Here is a 16,796-nt window from a genome sequence, read left to right as displayed (position 1 = left end):
GGGAGATGCCCCCACTATACTGGTGCCGTTGGAGAGTCTGTAGGGCTATTCGCGGTTGCTTTCCCAGCCATAGGAATGTACGAAGGTCTGCATGTATCTTCCTCATCGTATCCGGCGGGAGTGGGTAGTATTCATTCTGCAGTGCATAGAGGAACTTGGGCAGGGTGATCATTTTGTACATTGCAGCCCGGCCCAGGAGCGTGAGTGGTAGCCGTTTCCATCTGTCCATGTCACATACCGCCTCTCTCATGATTCTGTCGACATTTTTGGAGAAGGAGAGTGCCTTGTCCTGGGTGATGTATATCCCCAAGTATTGAAAGCCCGCGGATGTCGTAACTAGGCGTTCCGGGACGTTTCCCCACTGCTCCCTCCCCTGTGGATCGTATAGTATCGATTTGTGCCAATTAATGGTGTGGCCAGCTCGTGCACCAAAGCTGCCCAATTCCCGAAATAATTCTGGCACTGTAACGTCGGGGTTGGTGATGTATAGGAGCACATCATCTGCGTAAAGCGATATCTTTTCCTGCATCGCCCCCGGGGTGTCTAGCGAAAAGCCATGTATGTGCGGGTTTCGCCTGATGTGAATGGCCAGGATTTCAATCGTGAGTGTGAACAGTAGGGGGGATAGAGGGCAACCTTGCCGGGTGCCCCGTTCGACCTTGAATTCGCGGGACAGTTTCCCATTGACTCTCACTCGCGCTCTCGGGGCATGGTATAGGAGATGTATCCAGCCGCAGATTACCGGACCGAAACCGAACCTCTGGAGCACCGCCAGAACGTGTAGGATATACTCATGCACATACATGTACCCAAGCTTCAGGTAGGCCATCTTACCCTGAAGGCAATTTTCTCTTCCATGTCTGGAAGCAACGTCCAGGCTGTGTCGGACAATTATACTCCCATTCATTATATCAACAAATCGAGAGGAGTGAGATTTGATAATCTGTGTTAGGAAATGATACATCTGTGGACATGAATGCGCAATGTGGAGTCTTCCAGCGTGGCTCATCTTGCAGACTCACTCAATGTGAGATTCAATTTCCTCAGCCATCTCTTGCGGTTCTGGAAGGGTCAAGAGTGACACCTACACCATGTGTGATGGAAGTGATCTTCTCCACAGTTGGATTTCCATTTGTATATCTTATGCTGTTGCCCTGAAGAGGAAGTGTCATCTGTTTTGTGCCATACTCTTTCCTCAGAGGGGTTCCCAAGTGATGTTTTTTGGCTAGATTGGTCACTGGCCTGCTCTACACTTTTCTGTCAATCCTGCTTCTGTCTGACCTGTGCAAAATGCAGGAGGTTGCAGATTTGATTGCTACATACTGGGAGAGCAGAATGCTTATCTGTTGCCACTGAGCATTTAGCCTCTTCTCCTTCTACTCGTAGCCAATCTGCTTTACAGCTGAAAGGTCAGGTCCACCTGACCCCCAGATGCTGTGGCAGGAGAAGTAGAGATAGATTGGTGTCAGCTTGCCTCCAACGCGGGGGCTTTGGACACACTAAAGCAATTTTGTGGCTTCCAATTATGTAGAGGCAGATGACCGAGCTACACGTTTTCTCTGCTATCCTGAGCATCGTCTCTGAGATCCATGGCTTTGACCACGAAAGGACCATCTCTGCATTGGTGGAGGGATCTGGCATTGTCGAAACTGAACACCCCTGACCATAGTCACAAAAGGGGCAACATTGTTGTGTGAATTGTCTGGAAGGAGCGGAAAAGCCCAAGGAATGAGCTCTGACCCTGCTCTCCTCAAACTGATCCAGGGCCAAAAAAGGCAAGAGCAATCAAACAGCATGTACATAATGGACACTTGGACATCAGTTTCTCACCCAGGTGTAGTGCCAAAGCGCCACATTGACCAATATTGCTCGACCTAAGTAGTCGGTCGTGTCCAAATGAGAGTATATTACGAATGTCCCTGCTTCGCGACCATGCTGAATAGCTAGTTTAAGGGACGGCTGAAGGTCATACGGAACAGCTGCTAAAGCTTGTGGCACTGTGTCCGTACGAGCATGAACGTAGCAGCTTTAAATGCAGTTACTGTTCACTGACGTCAGAGCAAGGCTTGTAGAGGAGAGAATCCGTTTTCACATTGTCTGTCTGTCTTTTCGATTTAACAATCCAGTGGCGTGGTAGGAAAAGCCTTGGAGTTTACTTTTCTGGTGAATGCCTTTACCACTAAACACCTCAGTGTTGGATGTTGTGTAAGAAAGGCTGGGTCGCCTGATGCAGGACGATGGCAACAAGCGACCTGCCTATTAACAGGTGGACACAAACATGGTTACGCCCAAGTACCCAAAAGACTATTGTGATGGCCTCAATAGCAATGAAGGGTGTATTAGTGGCCTGACCTGATTGAATTACCTCAGTCAGTGTTTAATTTTTTTCACTTTTTTAGTGGGAAGGTGCAGGTCTAAGACTTCTGCCGCTCTTTGCATAACAACTGCAAAAGAGACACTTTCCCCTGTGGCAAGACCAAGGGGAAACACAAGGGTATTATCTGAAGAAGTATCCAGACCACTAGGATCTTGGAGTTATTCGTACCAGTTGTTACTATATTGTGTGAAATAATCATCCCCTTCATCATAATTGTCATTGTCTGACTCGTCTCTGAAAAGAAGTATCCTGATCCACTGTGGGACTTCTTCACTTACCCGCTGTGGCCCTGCTTTTTGCTAAGCGGCGAATAGCCCTACAGTGGGGTAGCAATGCACCACTTACTACTGCTGATTGGCTTAAAGCTATGCAGTATTTTGATATGACCAGCTAAACCGTATGCCTCTTAACAACCTCCAAACAAAACAGGTGATGGACAGAATGTGGATCAATGTCACACATTCACCCCAGTCCAAAGATCTGGGCCCAAATCCATCGTTTTTTTGCACTCCACACCACCCTGGGTTAGACAATGGCGATATGCAAATCAGCTCTGACCCTGTGCCCCATGGGAACAGTCCAGTCCGAACTACAAAAGCCATGTCCTTCCCAGAACGGAATCAAGCATCCGAGGACCGGACCGGTTTCGAGGTAACACCTCATCAGCCCGGCTAGCTTGACTCCAGTGGTGTGGAGTGCCTGGGACCCATGTCTGAGCATCCCCAGCGCACTTATGGCGGCAATTGCAAACAAAACAGGTGATGGACAGAATGTGGATCAATGTCACACATTCACCCAGTCCAAAGATCTGGGCCCAAATCCATCGTTTTTTTGCACTCCACACCACCCTGGGTTAGACAATGGCGATATGCAAATCAGTTCTGACCCTGTGCCCCATGGGAACAGTCCAGTCCGAACTACAAAAGCCATGTCCTTCCCAGAACGGAATCAAGCATCCGAAGACCGGACCGGTTTCGAGGTAACACCTCTCATCAGCCCGGCTAGCTTGACTCCAGTGGTGTGGAGTGCCTGGGACCCACGTCTGAGCATCCCCAGCGCACTTATGGCGGCAATTGCAAACAAAACAGGTGATGGACAGAATGTGGATCAATGTCACACATTCACCCCAGTCCAAAGATCTGGGCCCAAATCCCTCGTTTTTTTGCACTCCACACCACCCTGGGTTAGACAATGGCGATATGCAAATCAGTTCTGACCCTGTGCCCCATGGGAACAGTCCAGTCCGAACTACAAAAGCCATGTCCTTCCCAGAACGGAATCAAGCATCCGAGGACCGGACCGGTTTCGAGGTAACACCTCTCATCAGCCCGGCTAGCTTGACTCCAGTGGTGTGGAGTGCCTGGAACCCACGTCTGAGCATCCCCAGCGCACTTATGGCGGCAATTGCAAACAAAACAGGTGATGGACAGAATGTGGATCAATGTCACACATTCACCCCAGTCCAAAGATCTGGGCCCAAATCCATTGTTTTTTTGCACTCCACACCACCCTGGGTTAGACAATGGCGATATGCAAATCAGTTCTGACCCTGTGCCCCATGGGAACAGTCCAGTCCGAACTACAAAAGCCATGTCCTTCCCAGAACGGAATCAAGCATCCGAGGACCGGACCGGTTTCGAGGTAACACCTCTCATCAGCCCGGCTAGCTTGACTCCAGTGGTGTGGAGTGCCTGGGACCCACGTCTGAGCATCCCCAGCGCACTTATGGCGGCAATTGCAAACAAAACAGGTGATGGACAGAATGTGGATCAATGTCACACATTCACCCCAGTCCAAAGATCTGGGCCCAAATCCATCGTTTTTTTGCACTCCACACCACAAAGGACATGGCTTTTGTAGTTCGGACTGGACTGTTCCCATGGGGCACAGGGTCAGAGCTGATTTGCATATCGCCATTGTTTAACCCAGGGTGGTGTGGAGTGCAAAAATCGATGGATTTGGGCCCAGATCTTCGGACTGGGGTGAATGTGTGACATTGATCCACATTCTGTCCATCACCTGTTTTCTGAACAACCTCCAGGCCTAGAGACATGTGAGCACCTCTCCGGGTAAATCTTGTGACATTGGACCTGAATTTATCAAACAATGCCAATCACAATTGAACGGACTTTTTTAGGTCTCGGGACCGTTAAGCTGCGAAGCAGCTTCCGGTCAGGAGATTTAATGACTCTTAGTAGGTCAGTTTAGACCCGACTCTCAGCTCAGTTCGCTTCCATTGGCTGGCTTCCTAAACAGAGGCCAGCCATTGGAAGAGAAGTGAGTCACTCCAAACAAGCCCCGTCTTTTTCGGATTCGGGGGCGTAAGTTTTGCTGTTCTTTTGCTCGTGACGTCGTCCGTCACTCAGGACAGCAAAACACGCCCCCAAATTCGAAAAATTCCGATAGCTTGAGGCCGCCATTTTTTTTTGTCCGTCGCCGAGTCTTCAAGTGCAGACGAGAGCCTCCTCCTCGCAGCACCGCAGTGAAGGTGAGCAAACAGCGCTTTCAGGAGCTGCTCGCCTCCCCCCTTCCCTCCTCCGTGTCCGTCGCCGAGTCTTCCAGTGCAAGGTTGTCTCTGAGAGGCCTGTTCGACAGGAACATATAGCAGGACAGGGGGGACCGACCACACACACCCAAGCAGAGCTCAGACCACCGCCAGGCAGGCAGGCTCGCGCAGCCAGGCAGAAACTCTTTCCAGGAATCAGTTCTCAAAAGAGCCCTGCACTCGCTCCTCAGTATGACTCGTACATGGCCTCATAGCCCACCACCCGCACTTTGTACGTTTTAGAAACCCGCTGGTGGCCCCCGCTACATAGCTGGCTGGCTTGCATCGCGTCGTGCCCAACGTAGAAAACATGCCGCAACCCCCTCAATTAATTCAATGCTTGGAGGGTCGGACGCGAGGTGTTACCTGTGCCTCTCTTTGTCCGAAATTTGCTGGAGCTTCGCAGCCGCCATTGCTCCCCGACCGCCTGACGCGACAGACATGCACAAGGCACACATTTCACCAGCCAGCAGTCCCTGCAATGCCCAGCAACCTCCACATTGCAGCCCAGCTCCACCCGTGTCAGACCCCTGCTCCACGGCACCCAGCACTCATCTCAGGTGGGCGTCACAGCACAGGGAGGCTCGCTTCCCCAGTTCTTCCTCTTGATCTCGCGGCCAGGCCCGGCTGCTGTGGAGGGGGCTGCCCGCTGACCTGGCCGCCCCGCGCGGGCCATGTGTGCAGTGTGCCGGATAAAGGCTAATTGAAATAGCGGTGGCGCAGATGGGAAAGGCGCTCATGAAATGGGATCTTCTGCGCTGCTGCCAGAGCCCTAACACAAAGGAAACGTTTTTCATTTCCTTTCTCGAGCCCGTCATGCAGCGGGTCTCTGACAGCTCTCGAGTTTCACTTACCGGAGTGTCAGTGGTAGACATTCGCTAATGGATACGCTCGCTTGTCACTGCGGAGCCTCCCCGCATTAATAGAGCATGCAGTGTAATTTGGTGGTGAGTTAGAGTGTCATGACATTGTAAAGAACAAAAGGGGTAGAGCTTATTAAAAGCAAATTGCACATTGTCTGCTCGGTTAGTTCTTCTGTCTCCATAACCCCAGCTTTATTTCCCTGATCAAGTATATTTCCTGCTTCTTCGCTTGCTTATAAATATTGCATAGTCATGGGAAGAGGCAGACGTGAAGTTTCTCTTGGACATTTACTACTGAGGGCTCTGGGGCCTTGGAGGCATCGGGGGTGTAGAAAGACCTCACAGGAGACTACCTCAATTCACCTGGATGTGCTATTACGTACTTACTTATTCTAGGCACCCGTTCACCCTGCTCTCCATTTCCTCCTTTGCCGCCGCCCCCCGGGGTCGCCTTGCAGCGGGCATGTCCGGCCCGATCAGCGGTGACAAGGTTGCTTCAGCCGCTGGCGGGTATCCGGCGCCCCCAGAGCGCCGCAAGTACCTCTTCAAGGTGCTGGTGATCGGAGAGCTGGGTGTGGGCAAGACCAGCATCATCAAGCGCTATGTGCACCAGCTCTTCTCGCAGCACTACCGCGCTACCATCGGCGTCGACTTCGCCCTGAAGGTGATCAGCTGGGACAGCAGGACGGACCATGGTGCGTCTGCAGCTGTGGGACATCGCAGGACAGGAAAGGTTTGGCAATATGACACAAGCGTACTACTAAGAAGCATTAGGTGCCTTTGTCGTTTTTGACGTGACCAGAGGGTCCACATTCGAAGCCATCATGAAGTGGTCATTTTAGCACGCAAACCCGGGCATGGGACTAACGAGTTGGAAAGAAAAGTACGGTCAAATGTTACAGATCGGACTAAATACATGCCCCTGGTCTCCCTCTCTCATTCCTTTTTAGCCCTCCCTCTTTCCAGGTCTCTCGCCCTCCCTCCGTGCGATAATTCTCGTCCCCTCCCCCACACTGCTTGATCACATCTGCAGCCCCTGGCTCGCTCACACATGACACCCCAGTAATCCTCATTAGAGCTCTGGAGGGCGCGAAACAGACCGGCAAATCCCAGTGCTGCTGATGTTGACATGCCTATTTAAGCATGCACCCAAACACGCTGCTCTGCAGCTGGAGTTGCATGTGCCTTTAACAGTCATACTGCTGCTGTGATGCCTGACCATGATAAGACACGAAGCCAGAAGTCGGAGGGTTTTTCTTTTTTTTTTACTTTGTTAGTGAAGTTTGCATGTATTTTGGTATAGCGGATACATTTTTAACTGTTGTCACTACATTACTAACTGCTTGAGGATAGTCATCCACCTATTTTTGGTAATCAAATACTTGCTGTACATATACCAGGATATTTTTCATCATATGATGGTGATAGGACAGAATGGGGGTTTATCCATAACCAAAATTATCTTATATTAGAGAAGATTTATTCTGTGTTCGCTTTTGTATCCAGATATGCAAGTCCAGTTCAATGAAACCAGTTTACATTAGTTTTTCCAAGACTGATCTGAGTAACAATTCTGGTTCATATGTGCCGTTTTGAATTTGTCCTTTTATATGCCGCTGGTTTGACAAACGCTGCCTAAAGGGGTGGATCCTTTTAAAGTGAAAGCCTAGAGGGCTGTTTTGCATTGGTCACTTGGAGCTTCGAGCAGAGCGAGATGAAGGCCTGTGATCTGTAAATGTCAGACATCTTGTTCGTAATGAATTGACCTATCATGATTAGTAGCACCAGATTATGTAACAGATGACCACTTCATGCAATGTTGCGCTACCTCATGCTAGCTTGACTGCCTGCCTCCAGACATCGTGACTCCATGGTTCTCCATCAAAAGGGTTGCTGCGGTGCTGGTGAAACTACAGGGTTTCTTTGGTTTTCAACCTTGTGCGAATCCGCAATCTTCATTCGTGGTAAAGTTAATCCATAAAAACGCATGTGCCTGTTTCCTCTTCAGCAATGTCTTAATAAAAATATTTTGGGAAGTAAAAAAAAAAAAAAAATATTGCATAGTCATTTTAGCACGCGAACCCGGGCATGGGATTAAAGAGTTGGAAAGAAAATTACGGTCAAATGTTACAGATCGGAATAAATACATGCCCCTGGTCTCCCTCTCTCATTCCTTTTTAGCCCTCCCTCTTTCCAGGTCTCTCGCCCTCCCTCAGTGCGATAATTCTCGTCCCCCCTCCGACCCCACCCCCCCACTGCGCGGAGTTGATCACATCTGCAGCCCCTGGCTCGCTCACACATGACACCCCAGTAATCCTCATTAGAGCTCCGGAGGGCGCGAAACAGACCCGGGGCAGGAAAACTAACAGTGCAGAGGACTGCGGAGGAGGAATGCGGGGTATCTCAAGGGACTTCGGTATTCAGTGTCATCACTGCACATGATGCAGAGCATCCCAAGGGATGCCTCTTCTTTCGTCTCACTGCACAGGATACACAGCGTCTCGAGGCAGGTCTATCCTTGCGTCTCACTGCACCACTGCATGGGATACAGAGTCTTTCAAAGCATGTCTATCCTTGAGTCTCACTGCACGGAGTGGACAGAATCACTGCAACTACGCGGGATACAAAAACGTCTGTTCTTGCGTCTCACTGCACGGGATACAGAGCGTTCGAGGCATGTGGGCTGCTGAATTCATATCTGTGCATAGATCGCCGCCTAGTGTTGGGTCCGGATGATTGCACATTGTTGTCCTGGAAGAGTCTTCGAAGCATCACGAGATAGGTGGCTCCTCCCCTGGACTACAGTGCGCATGGGCATCGCCTCCATCCCCAGATTGTTTTTTTCCGCCATTGGGTTCGGATGTGTTTCGGTTCCCTCTTCGGAACCGATAGTAGTTTACGTTTCTACTTGAGACCAAAAGGTCTATAGGCTGGGCGTCGGTATTGTTTCGTTCGGGTTATCTTCTCAGCTCCGGACGCTCTCTGCCCTCCGCGTGCTCTCGGCGCGGATGGGCCTACTCGACGCTCAAAGTTCCCATCATGGAACGGACTCTGTTCAAGAAGTGCCCGGTGTGCACTTCCAAGTATTCACTCCTCGACGTGCACCCTGTGTGCAACAAGTGTTTATCACCGGACCATGACGAGACCAGGTGTATGGCCTGCTCAAAGTTCCGGTGCAAGAAGACCCTAAAGCATCGTCGGGCCGCTCGGCTCCAGGCCCAGTTGGCGGCGCCCCCTGCGACCCTGCCGGACAACATCTTTGAAGGTTTTGAGGTTTCGGACTCTAACCCTGCGTCGGAGGAAGAGAACTACGGCGCAGAGGATGAGGAATTTTATGAAGCCGGCGACGAGGTAGGGGACGACGATGAGGCCATTGCCACCGTGGGGGATAGCTCGGAGGAAGAGCACCCCCAAACTGACTCAGGGGTCAATCCCCAACATACGGCCCAGGTCGAGGGATCGCCTTCGGGCCTTACCCAAGACCTTGCTATTAGTCCAACTGCCCCGCCTCTCGGCCCGGCCACGGACATTTCGGATGAGCCACTCCCGTTGAGGAAAACGAAAGTGAAGCCATCGGGATCCACGCAGTCGGTTTCGAAACCGAAAGTGAAAGCTCCACTGATGGGGCAGAGGGCTCAGGAGGTGTCAACACCTAAGACAATCAAGATGGCCGACTCGAAGAGCCACGCCAAGATGGCCGACCCCAAGGCCTCGGGGTCGGCGCCGAAGACATAGGTGGCCGACGCGGCTGCGTCGGCGCCGAGGATGGTCGGGGTCGACGACCCAAAAAAGGCTCCGAAGAAGCGCCAAGGCGATTCCAAGGCTCCGGCTGTACCGGCTCCGACCGTCGGAACCAAGGATGGCACGGTTTCGACTCCGAAGACGCTGCCCCCGGCAGACTCGGCTCCCGACTCAAGGGGAGCGCACAAGCAAGTCAAGCCCTCTCCGACATTAGCGAAGAAGGTGGTTGAATCCCTCCAACGGATTCGAAGCGCTGAGGTTCCCGAGCCGGAGGGAGTGAAGCCGAAGCCCGCATCGAAGCCGGCGAAGGCGCAGACGCCTATTCGCTACACCCTGCCGCCAAAATCGGCGCCGAAGGCCTTCGCTCCGAAGCAGGGGGCGGACGTGCCCTCGAAAGAGACATCGACGTCCAAGGCAGCGTTGGGGGTGTCGAAGCCTCGGCTCCAGCCACTCGCAGAGGAAGAGCGCCGAGAGGTCTTCATCGACGCCAATACTGGAAAATTGTCCCTCCTCAAAAGAAAAATCACCACGGAACCGGTGCTAGAGCATTTTCGGATTCCTCTTAAAAACAAGAAGGACTCGACGGGTGCTTCAGACCCTATGGAGCCTTCATCTCCCACACATGTGGAACGTTCTCCAACGTGTTCTAATGCGGGGGAAGGTGAGGATGAGGAGGGGGGCGAGTACAACTATCCGGCGTACTCGGATCCAGAGGAGGAACATGGACCTTGGTCTGCCGGAGCCGACCCGGACGACCCGCAATCGGGTCAGGAACCGCAGCTATTTGCGGCAAAGACCTCATCGACGGAGGACTCGGCGGCCTTCAACGCTCTACTCGAGAGAGCTGCGGCTAACCACGATGTCGAGCTGCACTCAGACCCTGTGGATGTGGACTTTTTATTTGACACTTTCTCAGTAGCCGAAAAGTCAGTCAAAACACTGCCAATGCTTAAGGGGGTGCTCAAACACGCAACGGAGGTCTTCAAGGAGCCCACCCGGGCGCGTGTCATCAACCCTCGCATTGACAGAAAATATAAGGCAGCGCCCTCGGATCCAACATACATCAAGGGACACTTGCCTCTGGACTCGTTGGTTGTATCTAACGCTCGGAAGAGGGCGAACTCGCAAACCACTGGTGACGCTCCTCCCCCAGACAAAGAGTCCAAAATCTTCGAGGCCTCTGGGAAACGAATTGCTGCACAGACAGCTAACATTTGGAGAATCTCAAACACACAGGCCCTACTTGCACGCTATGATAGGGCTCATTATGACACCTTAGAATCACTACTGCAACACTTGCCTGACCAGTACAAGGAGGCAGGAGAAATGCTGATTCAGGAGGGAAAGCTCATTACAAACGCATCCATAAAATGTGCGCTGGATGTGGCCGATGCAGCCTCCAGGGCAATCAACACCAGTGTGTTGCTTAGACGGCATGCTTGGCTTAGAATTTCAGGGTTCAAGCCCGATATTCAAACAACAATACTGAACCAATCAGTTAATCCTGGCCACCTGTTTGGCCCTGAGGTGGATGCGAGGCTGGAAAAGATGAAAAAAGATACTGACACTGCCAAGTCTATGGGGGCCCTCCAGTCTCAGCAGTTTCGGAGCGGTTCCTTTCGTCGCTCCACGTCCAGAGGCACCTCAAGGGGTCAGGCATCACAGTCCACCCAGTATTACAAAAGTAACACTCCAACCTCATACAACAACAAGAGTAGAGGTGGCTACAGAGGCAATAACGTCAAGGGCAGGGGACGTGGAAACAACAGCTCCAGGTCCACCACCGCCAACAAACAGTGACGTCTTGTCACTGCCCCCCGACCATACAACACCGGTCGGGGGGAGACTCCAGCAGTTCCTGCCCGCGTGGAAATCCATCACCACGGACAGGTGGGTCAAGTCTCTTATCCAGTACGGTTACTGTCTGGAACTTACTTCCATTCCACCAAACATACCCCCAAGAAGCCGTCCTATGTCCGGCGAGCACTTGACCTTATTGCAGCAGGAAGTCCTAGTCATGCTGCAAAAAGGGGCAATAGAGCTCGTCCCGTTGCAGGAAAGGGGAACAGGCGTTTACTCCCTGTATTTTCTAATCCCCAAAAAGGACGGATCCCTCAGGCCCATCCTGGACCTCAGGCCCCTCAACTGGTACATTCTCTCGGAGCACTTCCATATGCTCACGTTACAGCAAGTACTCCCTCTGCTTCAGCAGGGGGACTTCCTGGCTACGCTGGATCTGAAAGATGCATATTTTCATATCCCACTGCATCCTTCCCACAGGAAGTATCTCAGATTCACAATCCTAGACCAGCACTACCAGTTCAGGGTTCTGCCGTTCGGGGTCACCACAGCGCCAAGCGTCTTTACCAAGTGCCTGGCGACTGTGGCGGCGCATCTGCGACGCCAAAACGTCCACGTCTATCCTTATCTGGACGACTGGCTCATTCAGGCAAAGACAGAACAGCAGTGCGCAGACCATGTGTCACGCACTATTCATCTCCTGCACGATCTGGGATTCTCGCTGAACTATCCAAAATCTCATCTCCAGCCCGCCCACGTACGGCAGTATCTGGGCGCGACGATAGACACGCTGGCAGCCACTGCGCAGCCAAATTCAGTGAGAATCGCCAGCATCCAGGCTCTGATCCAACGATTCAGACCTCAGCACTCGCTTCCAGCGAAGGTGTTCATGCAGTTGATAGGCATGATGGCCTCCTGCATCTCAATCGTCCCGCACGCGAGACTACATATGCGTCCGCTTCAGGAGTGCTTGGCACGTCAGTGGACTCAGGCTCATGGGCAACTGACAGACCTAGTGTTGGTGAGCGGTCGGGCGTACAACTCTCTGCATTGGTGGAATCCACAAAACCTTTGCAAGGGCCGACCGTTCCAGGAGCCTGTGCCACAGATTATCCTGACGACGGACGCCTCTCTCCAGGGATGGGGAGCGCATGTACTCTAATACACGGTGCAGGGACTATGGACACTACAGCAAAGGAAGATGCACATCAATGTGTTGGAACTGATGGCAGTCTTCATGGCCTTAAAGGCGTTCAAAGTACATCTGTGCAACAAGGTCGTGTTGATCCGGACGGACAACATGACGGCCATGTACTACATCCAGAAGCAGGGAGGCACACACTCTCCACAGCTGTCTCATCTGGCTCAGAGCATGTGGAAGTGGGCCATTCAGAGGAACATCTTCCTCATGGCAGAGCATCTCCCGGGCAAGGACAATCAGATGGCGGATCTGCTCAGCAGGCACAGCCATCAAATGCACGAGTGGGAGATACATCCATCAGTACTCCAACCGTACTTCCAAAAGTGGGGTCATCCAGAGATAGACCTGTTCGCCACGCAAGAGAACGCAAAATGTCAAAACTTCGCCGCCAGGTTCCCACACCCGCAATCACAGGGCAATGCGATGTGGATGAACTGGTCAGGCAGATTTGCGTACGCTTTTCCCCCAGCACCCCTGATACCGCCGGTGGCACGCAAGCTCAGGCAGCACTCGATGACTCTCATCCTGGTTGCTCCAACGTGGGCTCGCCAACCATGGTACACCACGTTTCTGGAACTCTCCGTGGTACCGCATCAGAGGCTTCATCTCACCCCCAGCCTTCTGACGCAGAGCCATGGCGACATTCAGCACCCATATCCGCAACAGCTCAACCTGGCGATCTGGCTCCTGAAGTCCTAGAGTTTGGCTATCTCAATCTTCCTCCCGATTGCATGGACATCATTCGAGAGGCAAGAAAGCCCACTACTAGAGCTTGTTATGCGGCTAAATGGAAGAGGTTTGTCATCTACTGTGTTAACCACAATATTGACCCGTTAGATGCTTCCATTCAAAACATCATTTGTTACCTGTTCCACCTGTATCAATGCAATTTGGCGTACTCTTCCATCCGCATTCACCTGTCTGCTATGGCAGCATACCTCCAGAATAGGCAACACCTGTCGCTCTTTAAGGTCCCTGCGATCAAGGCTTTTTTGGAAGGACTCAAAAGAGTCATTCCACCAAGGACACCACCAGCTCCAGAATGGAACCTCAATGTGGTTCTTACAAGACTGATGGGTCCTCCCTTCGAGCCACTGCACTCTTGTGAGCTTCAGTTCCTAACTTGGAAGGTTGCGTTCTTAGTAGCAATCACATCGCTACGGAGGGTTAGCGAGCTGCAGGCGCTCACCATCCAAGAACCTTTCTTCCAGGTACACGCTAACAGGGTTGTGCTCCGCACTAACCCTAAATTCTTACCCAAGGTTGTATCTCAATTCCATATAAACCAGACAATTGAGTTGCCAGTGTTTTTCCAGAACCCAGAGACGCTGGCGGAGCAGATGCTCCACACCCTTGACGTTAAGAGAGCCTTGATGTACTATGTAGACAGGACAAAAGATTTTCGCATAACCAAGCAGCTCTTCGTTGCTTTTGCCACACACCACAAGGGAAACGCTATCTCCAAAGCTGGGATCGCTAGGTGGATAGTGAAATGCATTCAGATCTGTTAACCTAAAGCTAAACGCACTCTCACAATTCCACCAAGAGCCCACTCCACTAGAAAGTTGTGGGCCTCTATGGCTTTCCTAGGTAACATTCCCTTAGAAGATATTTGTAGAGCAGCTACTTGGTCAACCACACATACTTTCACAAAGCATTATTGTGTAGATGTGCACTCTAAACAGCAGGCAGCTGTTGGCCAGGCTGTTCTCAAAACGCTTTTTCAAACGGCTGCAGCTGGCACGGGCGGCCGCCGCTAATGGAGGGACTGCTATGTATTCTATGCACAGATATGAATTCAGCAGCCCACATGCCTCGAACTGCAAATGCTACTTACCAGTATGCATCTGTTCTTGGCATGTAGGGCTGCTGACATTCATATCGCCCGCCCTCCTCCCCGGCGCCTGTAGCAGCTGCAGCATTCATTTACATATATTTATATGCTCTTAGCAGGGGCATCACTCACATACTTCACTCCATCTCTGCCAATGGCTAAAAACAATCTGGGGATGGAGGCGATGCCCATGCGCACTGTAGTCCAGGGGAGGAGCCACCTATCTCGTGATACTTCGAAGACTCTTCCAGGACAACAATGTGCAATCATCCGGACCCAACACTAGGCGGCGATCTATGCACAGATATGAATGTCAGCAGCCCTACATGCCAAGAACAGATGCATACTGGTAAGTAGCATTTGCAATTTCAAGGCAGGGGTACCTTTGCGTCTCACTGCGCAGGATACGGAGCCTCTCGGGGCATGTCCATCCTCGAGTTTCACTGCACGGACCATACAGCCTCAGAACTTCACTGCTCACGGGTATTTTGCACCTTCTCGCCTGCTGTGGCTGGGCCACTCACTACCTTCGTATTCAGAGTTTCTGGAAACGGGATTCCACGCCTCTAAGGTGTGGATAATTAAAGCTGCTCCTTTTACCGTGTCAGGCCTCAGAAAATCCAGTTCGCATACAGAAGTACTGGACATTGTCCTCTTCTGTATAAGATCTACTACGCAGCACATGGAGGCAGCACCTTTTACCACAACCTCCACCTCCACTGAACAGGTGGCGCACAATTTCCCCCATGAGCGAGCTCTCTAAGTGGAGCAGATATTTCTGAGGCATGCTGGTTGGACAGGGTGACCTATCACGATGCCAGAGCCCACCAGGCTTCCGGAAGCTCTGGCCCACGTAAGCCTCGCGGACCACGGCTAGCATTTGGTCATGTACATAAAAGAACATGGCCAAAAAACAGCAAACAAAATATAAGCAAACATGAAATTGTACTAAAACCTAAAAAAATACTTGCCGTGCCAAAAAACGCAATTTACTATTTCGAAAATATAGTCTTCGTAATGTATCCGGAAAAAAACACTGGCATTTGAATCTACATTATGTAATCTCGTACTCACTGATTTCTCATCTTTTCCCTTATATGTGTCTGACACTATTACTTATGGAGGCGAGCTAGTGCAACATATGAGGTGCAAAGGAGAGCTCCTGTAACAGTACAAAGGTGGTCTGGGGTAACGTTATAGCCCAGTGATGAGCTGATGTATCTTATCAAGTACAGAGTTCGTGCTACTTGTCAAGGTACAGAGATGTGCAACACACCAGCCACGGAGGTGATTTACTGTGCTACATATTAGCATACACAAGTGAACGTGTATTTTCTATTAAGGAAGGGAGCTGAACCGATGCAACTTTCTAAAGCACCGAGGTGAGCTAGTATTATACAGCAATGTACACACATTACATAACATTACATATTCAAGAACAGTAATTGGGTGCTATTAATAAACAAGGTACACAGATGAGCTGGTATTAAATAATAATAAGACATAGAGAGGAGCCAATGATGTAAATCAAGATATAAAAGTAATTGAACGAAGCATATCAAAGTATAGTGGTAAACTGGTGCTACATATCTGGATATAGAAGTGAACTAATTATGCATATCAATGTACAGTTAGGACTGGTGCAAAACTGGCATAATAATTTAGCAAGATATGCTGGTGCAACATATCAAGGCATAGAGGGGAGCTGAGACTGCGTTTTGAAGAATGAAGGTGAGATGTCCTACGTGTCAATGTACAGAGATGAACTGGGATTACATTTCAATAAATGAAGGTGAGCCGTCCTACGTATCAATGTACAGAGATGAACTGGGATTATATATCCATGAATAATGGTGACATGCAACATATAGTATGCGTCAATATCTGGAACGCTGTCCCCTGGCTGTGCTTGCTCTCCTGCCCCCTGGCTGTGCTTGCTCCCCTGCCCCCTGGCTGTGCTTGCTCCCCTGCCCCCTGGCTGTGCTTGCTCCCCTGCCCCCTGGCTGTGCTTGCTCCCCTGCCCCCTGGCTGTGCTTGCTCCCCTGGCTGTGCTTGCTCCCCTGCCCCCTGGCTGTGCTTGCTCTCCTGCCCCCTGGCTGTGCTTGCTCTCCTGCCTTGCTCTCCTGCCCCCTGGCTGTGCTTGCTCTCCTGCCCCCTGGCTGTGCTTGCTCTCCTGCCCCCTGGCTGTGCTTGCTCTCCTGCCCCCTGGCTGTGCTTGCTCTCCTGCCCCCTGGCTGTGCTTGCTCTCCTGCCCCCTGGCTGTGCTTGCTCCCATGCCCCCTGGCTGTGCTTGCTCCCCTGCCCCCTGGTTCTCCTGCCCCCTGGCTGTGCTTGCTCTCCTGCCCCCCTGGCTGTGCTTGCTCTCCTGCCCCCCTGGCTGTGCTTGCTCCCATGCCCCCTGGTGTGTGTGTGTGTGTGTGGCTGGGGGTGTGTGG

General features: G+C 51.5%; 1 protein-coding gene across 1 annotated transcript in view; it reads left to right on the top strand.

The window, feature by feature from the left end:
- Positions 1-16,796, top strand: part of NCAPG (non-SMC condensin I complex subunit G) — a 344,632-nt gene that overhangs the window by 104,814 nt on the left and 223,022 nt on the right. The window lies entirely within an intron of this gene.

This window comes from Lissotriton vulgaris, chromosome 3_2, assembly GCF_964263255.1.
Source record: "Lissotriton vulgaris chromosome 3_2, aLisVul1.2, whole genome shotgun sequence".
In the NCBI taxonomy this organism is placed as follows: domain Eukaryota; kingdom Metazoa; phylum Chordata; class Amphibia; order Caudata; family Salamandridae; genus Lissotriton; species Lissotriton vulgaris.
Note: the sequence above shows the minus strand (reverse complement) of the source record. Positions and strands in the feature narration are given on the sequence as shown.